General features: G+C 43.6%; 1 pseudogene; it reads right to left on the bottom strand.

The window, feature by feature from the left end:
- Positions 1-1,216: 1,216 nt before the first annotated feature.
- Positions 1,217-7,186, bottom strand: LOC119827062 (annotated as a pseudogene).
- Positions 7,187-7,397: the final 211 nt, after the last annotated feature.

The raw sequence follows: 7,397 nt of genomic DNA, 5'->3' as shown, positions 1-7,397 counted from the left end.
TGGTGACATCACATCTACGATGAGGAAATGGAGAGAGGGATGGATGCTAGTGCCCAGCTGGCCTTCTTGATGCCATACAGTCCAGGATCCCCACACAGGGACTGGTCCTCCCTGCAGTTACAATGGGTCTTACCAAATCAATGCGCCAAATCAAGACACTCCCTCACAGACATTCTCAGCAGCTACCCTTGGTGAAGACTTCTCCAAGGTGGGATCAGAGTCTCATCTCCTAGGAGATCCCAGATCCTGTCAAGACGGCAGGCAACGCTGGTCATTGCACTTCTTATTAATTATGAGAGCTTGGCCTTTAGCTTAGGCTTGTTACCAATTAGCTCTTGTAAGTCAAATTAACCTGTTTCTATTAATCTACATTCTGCCACATAGCTTTTTACCTTTCTTCCATATGTCCGATTTTCTCCATGTCTCACTGGTGTCTTTCACATGCCTAGATTCTTCCCCAGTTCCCCTCTTTCCCCAGAAGTCCCTCCTAATCTCTCCTGCCTAGTTATTGGCTGTTCAGCCCTTTATTAAACCAATCAGGTGCCTTAGGCAGGCAAGGTAAAACAGTGATACATCTTTACACAGCTCAAATATCCCACAGCATAGCACCTTCAGTTGTGTCTGTGTTTATTCTAAGGAGGCAACTCTCAGTAGAGCCCCTGGGTTGACTGAGGACGGCGGCTAGTCACCAGAGACCAGGCCTTGCAACTTTCAGTCCTCCCCCATGGATATAGCCATTGATCTCATTAATTATGCCTGTCAACAGGGAATTCTCTTAAAAGCTCTAAACAATGGGGTGCAAGAGCTTCCTGGACAGCAAATGCATTTATGCTCAAGAAGGTGGCATGTCCCAATTCTATGGGGACAGAAACTTCTGTGCTCAGGACCCTATAGGGAAAAAAAAAAAAAACCTCTAAAGAGTTTACAGTGTGTTTAAAAATATACTTAGGCTTGGGAAAAAAATAAAAAGGATAGAGAAAGTCCTTATAAAAAAGAAATAGAGTAGCCAGGCATGTTTGCACACACCTTTAATCCCAGCACTTGGGAGGCAGAGGCAGGTGGATCTCTCTGAGTTTGAGGCCAGCCTGGTCTGCAGAGTGAGTTTCAGAATAGCCAAAGAGGCACAGAGAAACCCTGTCTCAAAAAAACAAAAATTAAAAATAAAAGAAATCAAGGTTTTTTTTTTTTTTGCCTGTCCGTAGCATCAGGCAGCCCCTTAAGGGTTCCCAGCTGGAAACAATTCTGTTCTGTGCCCTGTGTGTTCTTCCCTGACTGGAGCCTTCTCCATTTCCTCCAACTCCCAGGAATCCCAGCCCTCAGTGAAGGAGTCTGATCTGAACTTGACAAGGGGTACAGAGCATTCAGGAAGATGATCTGTTTCCTCACCTTGACACATGAACTCCAGACATTTTTCTGTGAGTTCCCCCCAAGCTTTTGCCCTATACCTATGGTTGGTTCTGTCCTGATCTTTGGCAGCTCAGGCCCAAAAGGAAACCCCAAAGTCAACACCCATCATTGGGAGTCTAGTTTGGACTTGCCTAAGCCATGGCCATGGTCTAATCTTCTTTCCAAAACTCCCATCAGGGCAGCACAGAAGATCAGAAGCTTGGAGATGCTGCCATCTCATTGGTTGAGATGAGATTTATCAGGGTCCCCTTCAAGTCCAGCCACCACATTTCAGTATCTTGAGGATTTTCTACACTTCAACTGGCTGGATCAGGTCTCACACCCAACTCCAGGGCTTCAGGGTGGGACCTGGGGCCTGCTGCCTACACTGAATGACTGTATCTGGGTTTTGGTGCTATTCTCTTCTCGCTGCTGTGGCTGAGTGGTGTCCTCTTTCATCGGACTGGCTGGTGATAGCTCCGTTTGGACTTCTGATCCCTTCAACTGTAGATAATGGAACAGTTCTGACTAGAAAGTGATGAATCAAGTGTAGTTCACACCTGAGAGGCCAAAAAAGCCTAGCAGGGCAGCCTGAATCACATCTTCATTGAGTACGGTCCTGAGGCTGGAGGATGAGCCTGGGTGAACAGCTGAGTCTGTCAATGAGCTGTGGCGTCCACGAGACTCATGTGTTTGCATTCTTTCCCCTTTCTTTATTTTTTTTATCAATGGACTAGCAGCAGGTTCCATACAATTTTTGATAAACTAAGTGTCTTAAAGTAAAAAGAAAAAGAAGCTTCTTCAATACTTATCGCAAATGTCTTGTTAATTTAAAAATGCAAACACAAAAGCTCAAATAAAGAAGCATTGCATGATATTCTTGTCCGACTTAAGTAAGCACGATTATAGGCTTCAGCAGTAGAATACAGTAAATAGGTAGGGGATTCCTCGCTCTTCGGCTCAGTGAGAGCTGTGGGCTGTGGGTGTGAGGGAGACAGTGCTTCTCCTTCATACATCTCGGTTTTTCTCACGTGATGTCTTGTTATGATGGATGTGAGTCTAATGTTTCAAAACACAGGTAATTTTGAACAGTGTGGTACCTAAGTGAAAGCCGCCTGCTTCCCCTGGCGCTGTGTGCTCTAACCAAGAAGAGAAAGAGCCCAGCTGTGATGGGCACCAGTGTCAGCTTTCCCAGGGTTTTCATGGATAGTTAAAAACATCATGTTTAATTTGCTTCGTGGGAAGCTTTGAGAGGTTATACTCATTCTCTGTTGCTGTGCACCAAACTGCCACATGTCCAGCAGCTTGAAAGGACGTGCACACTGGCTTGCAGCGCCCATCGGCACCTCAGCATGGTTTATTGGTGCTCTGTCCAAGGCTCACTGGGATTTGTTTGTTTCTGGAGGCTCGGCTGCAGGGGAGCTTCTGCCCAGCTCATTCAAGCTTGTTGGTCAAATTTGTCTTCTTGAGATTGCATGACCGTAGAGTGTTTCTTGAGAACATGATCTTAGAATGTTGCTTGGTGCCGTCTGGAGACAGGTCCCAGGTTCTAGAAGCTAACCTCTAATTCTTTACAACTGAAGGTCTCTCTGACCTCAGGGAGGGTCTGATGCTTCTTTTACGGATTTTCATCTGATCAACAAGTCAGACCCAGCCCAGATCATCTTCCCTTTTGTGAGTGCAAACGCAACTATTTAGGGACTCTTAATTATGTATATGAAGTCCCTTTGCCGCAGTCTGTGGTTTAGATTCTGGTCACAGGTGCTTACCCCACTTAAGGGGAAGGAATAGTTCTATAATCACGAAGGGGACCCTAAGCATCTCTCTACCACAGAATGCTAACCCAGGAAGACAGGAAACACACAAAGCATGCTAACAGAATGTGTTCAGTTAGTGAACTTTGAGAATGAGAGAGAGCACAACAGACTAATTCTTTTAAGTCCTTTACTGAGCAGTTCCGTGGAAGGAGGAGCCTGGCAGAGCTCTGATCTCTTTCTTTTTTCTTTTTTTTCTTTTTTTTTTTTTTTTTTTTTTGGTTTTTCGAGACAGGGTTTCTCTGCAGCTTTGGAGCCTGTCCTGGAACTAGCTCTTGTAGACCAGGCTGGTCTCGAACTCACAGAGATCCGCCTGCCTCTGCCTCCCGAGTGCTGGGATTAAAGGTGTGCGCCACCACCGCCCGGCCCAGAGCTCTGATTTCTAAGCATGGGTGCCACCTGGCTGTTGTGGGTGGTCCAGTTGGTGACATGATGTTCTTTCTGGGAGCACTGATAGAAACTTAAGACAGATCAGGAAGACCAGGAACAGCCAGCCACAGGCAGGGCAGTTCTCCTTACTGCCTGCTAGTCTCTAGCATCTATCCCTTTTGGTAGAAACCAACCACAAAAGAGCTGCCAGTGGAAAAACGCACTTTGTTGAGTCCTGGACCCAGCACCATAAACCCATCCGAAGCTAGGAAGTTATCTTAATGATCAGTACTTCACAGTTGCCTCCCTTAGATAAGGCTCTAATTCAAAAGCTCTGGGTGTAGTCATCTAGTCTGATAACTATAAAGCTGAGATCCTACCAACTTTCTTTCCTCTTGAGTTCAGAACTACCAAGTGAGAATTTCTGTTTAGAAGCTGGTAGTCAAAATATCAGTTTACAAAGCCAGGCATGACGGCTTATGTGTTTAATCCCAGCACTAGGGAGGCAGAGGCAGGCTGATCTCCGTGTTAGAGACTAGCCTGGTCTAAAGAGCACATCCCAAGACAGTTAGGGCTACACAGAGAAATCCTGTCTAGAAAAACAAACAACAACAAGAGCAGCAAAAACAGCTTGTTTACTAACAAAGTCTCTGGTGTAAAGTATGTAGCTGGTCATTCTTGCTGACATCCCTGACTGAAACTTTGTTATTTTTTAATATCTATTTATTTATTTTATGTATATGAGTTCTCTATCTGCTTGTACAACTTTATGCCAGAAGAGGACATAAATCCCATTACAGATGGTTATAAGCCACCATGTGGTTGCTGGGAATTGAACTCTGGAAGAGCAGCCAATGCTCTTAACTGTTGTACCATCTCTCCATCCCCTGACGGAAACTTCTTGTGGCAAGGCCTACAGGCCCAAAGAGAATGCATTTCTCAGGTGCTGCTAGGTTCCCAGGCAAGGAAACCATGCTTGAAGGCAATGGTGAAGGGACATGGTCCAGAGGAGCTGAGCGAGGCCGGGAGGGTTTCCCAGTGGAAGTGAGCAGTAAGGAACGGGCTTTTTCAGACTGGAAACCTATTCAGTCACAGCCTGGCTCTGTTTATAGGTGCTGTAAAGGGACAGGGTTCATGCTGCAGACAAGCTTAGGTGGCAAACTGCTTTTGTGGCATTCACAAAGCCCAGGTTCACTCAGGGCACCCCATAAACAGGGTGTGGCGGTGCACACCTGTAATTCCAGAATGTGGGGAGTGGAGACAGGAGGATAAGAAGTTCAATGCCATCCTTTGCTACAAGTTTGGGATCATCCAGGGATACATAAGAGACTATCTCACAAAAGAAAAAAAGGAAATTAAAGCATTCTAGGAACATATTATTAATGGTAAAAGGAGATTGATGAAATCAATAATATATTCTGTTGAATCTGCTCTACCCAAATATCATTTCAGCATACAATAAATATTAAAACTACAAAACTATTTCACACACTTCTCTAGTTTTCACTAAGAGCACTAGTTGGGGTTCCACAGAAGAACAGAATCAATAAGATATTTATGAAATTATAAGGACATTTACAAATTAGCTTTAGTTCTTTAAATTAAAATAGAATTACATCATTTCCCCCTTCCTTTTCCTCCCTCCAACCTTTCTCATACACTGCTTTGCTCTTCCTCAAATTCGTGGCCCCTATTTCTGTAGTTGTTGTTACATACATATGTATATTACTGTTATATATGCATGTAACAACAGTTAGATAATATACTACTAATATATTATCCTAAATATATAACTACAACCTTTGCAGTCCTTATAATATATTTCAATGCTGACCAGTTGTATTGGGTAATCAGCTGGGGGCTCTTCCCTGGGAAGGATTACTCTCCTTTCCTTAGTTGCCTGTACTTCTCTGTCCAGGGTTGAGCCCTTATGAGATTTTCCCTTTACATCTTAGAACGTCTAATGGTGTCCTTGAATAAGCAGTCATGTTGCTGAGATTCCATAGGTGTAGATTCTCTGACAGTTCTATGAGATGAATCTCATAGAAAACTTCCTGCTTCTCTGACTCTTCTAATTCTAATTAGCTCTCCTGGTCAGAGGCTAGATGGTCCCGCAGAGTCCATCGGCTGGTTGGAAAGCTGGGTAAACTAACAGCTGCTCAGCCAAGAATCTGGAATCTTCAGAACGAAGGGATTTACTGTGACTACTCTGATCTGAGGCTGAAGGCCTGGGAACCTGCTGGTGAGTTACTGATGTGAGTTTGTGCTCAGTAGCTGAGAAGCCCAAGTTGGTGCTTTATAGACAGTGGAGGAGCAAAAGTGCCCCTGCATAACAAAAATATAAGATAAAATTTCCTTTATCTTATATTTTACCATGGGGCTTGTGGTTTACCGGTAAGGTTCCGGGGTACCTGTCTCCTTCGGCAGCTACATGGCATCTCTTTGGCTCTGCCTTCTTTCCTCCTCTATCTGCTTGGGATTCTCACCTTGCCCTATTCTGCACTGTCATAGGCCCAAAGCAGCTTCTTTATTGACCAATGGTAATAAAACATATTCGCAGTATACAGAGGAGAATCCCACATCACCTCCCCTTTTCTGTCTAAATAAAAAGGAAGGTTTTAACTTTAACATAGCAAGATTGCGTACAACAAAACAGTAATGAAGGAAGAATTATAGTTATAATATTTAGTCTGTTTATGTTTGAAAAATTAAGGAAAATACTATTATCTATCCTATTTTTGTGAGTGAGTCTAAAGTTTTTTTTTTAAGTTTTATATCTATCTTTTCTCAGGTATTTGATGGGGTTGAAGACAAGATAGTGGTAGTTCCTTTCCTCTCATGACTTAGTCAAGACATTTATAATACAAGACTTAGACTCCTTAGGATAGAGTAATTATTGAAACATTTAACATATGTTTCTTGCTTAGTATTGTTTATGCTGGTTGTAGTTCTAATTTTTCTACTTGATATCTGTTCTTATTGTATATAGTTTTGTATTGGGTTTGAAACTATCTTAATTTAGACAAAAGGGGGAGGTGCTGGGGAAACTCCTTCAGCCAATGGACTTTGAGATGCTGAGCCAGGTTGGGCGTGGCCTTGGGTACTAGAAATGGGCACGCTTGCCAGCTTGCTCTCTTTTTTGGTTGCTGGATTTGGTTCCTGTTCCCAGCTCCTGCAGAAGACTATGAGTCTACCCCTAAATAAAGAACCCTTTATTATACCCCATTCTGAGCTAGCATGGAATTATTTTATCGTGTCCATCTGCACATCAGTCTTGTGTGGGTATCCAGGATAACCTCCCCGTCTCAAGACATACATATGCATAAGTTACATATGCAGCGTCTTCCACACCCTTTAATGTGACATTTACATGTTCTGGGAATTAGGATGTGGACATCTTTGGGGATCATTATTCAACTTCTGTAGAAGGGACTTTTTTACAATTATATAAGGAATGCTGTGAGCTGAGCCTGCAGTTTTTGTGCTCCCCATCCAAAATGGTGAATTCAGCTCACCTTGCTCCTCTGGGAAACACTTTCCTTTATCCCAGGCTGTCTGTAGCGCTGCTGGTTGTTGCGGAGACACAATGTTTCTTCTTGCCCCACGCATCCTTCCATTTAGGTCCCTTATTGTCACGTGTGTTTGTTCTGGCAACTGAATGCACCCTTTTCCTTCAGATTTAGAGATTTTCAAGAAGCATTTTGTCATACTCTCTACTTTTAATTCTGGGTGAGAAGATGGAGGTGAATAGCCAGAGTCATGGACCGGAAGAGGTTTGTGTGTCCTTGCAGAGGAACCTAAGAGGTTCCTAGACTCAACACTCCATCC

The sequence above is a fragment of the Arvicola amphibius genome, chromosome 12, assembly GCF_903992535.2.
Source record: "Arvicola amphibius chromosome 12, mArvAmp1.2, whole genome shotgun sequence".
NCBI classification, from domain to species: domain Eukaryota; kingdom Metazoa; phylum Chordata; class Mammalia; order Rodentia; family Cricetidae; genus Arvicola; species Arvicola amphibius.
The sequence above is the reverse complement of the archived record's forward strand: the minus strand, read 5'-3'. Positions and strand labels throughout refer to the sequence as shown.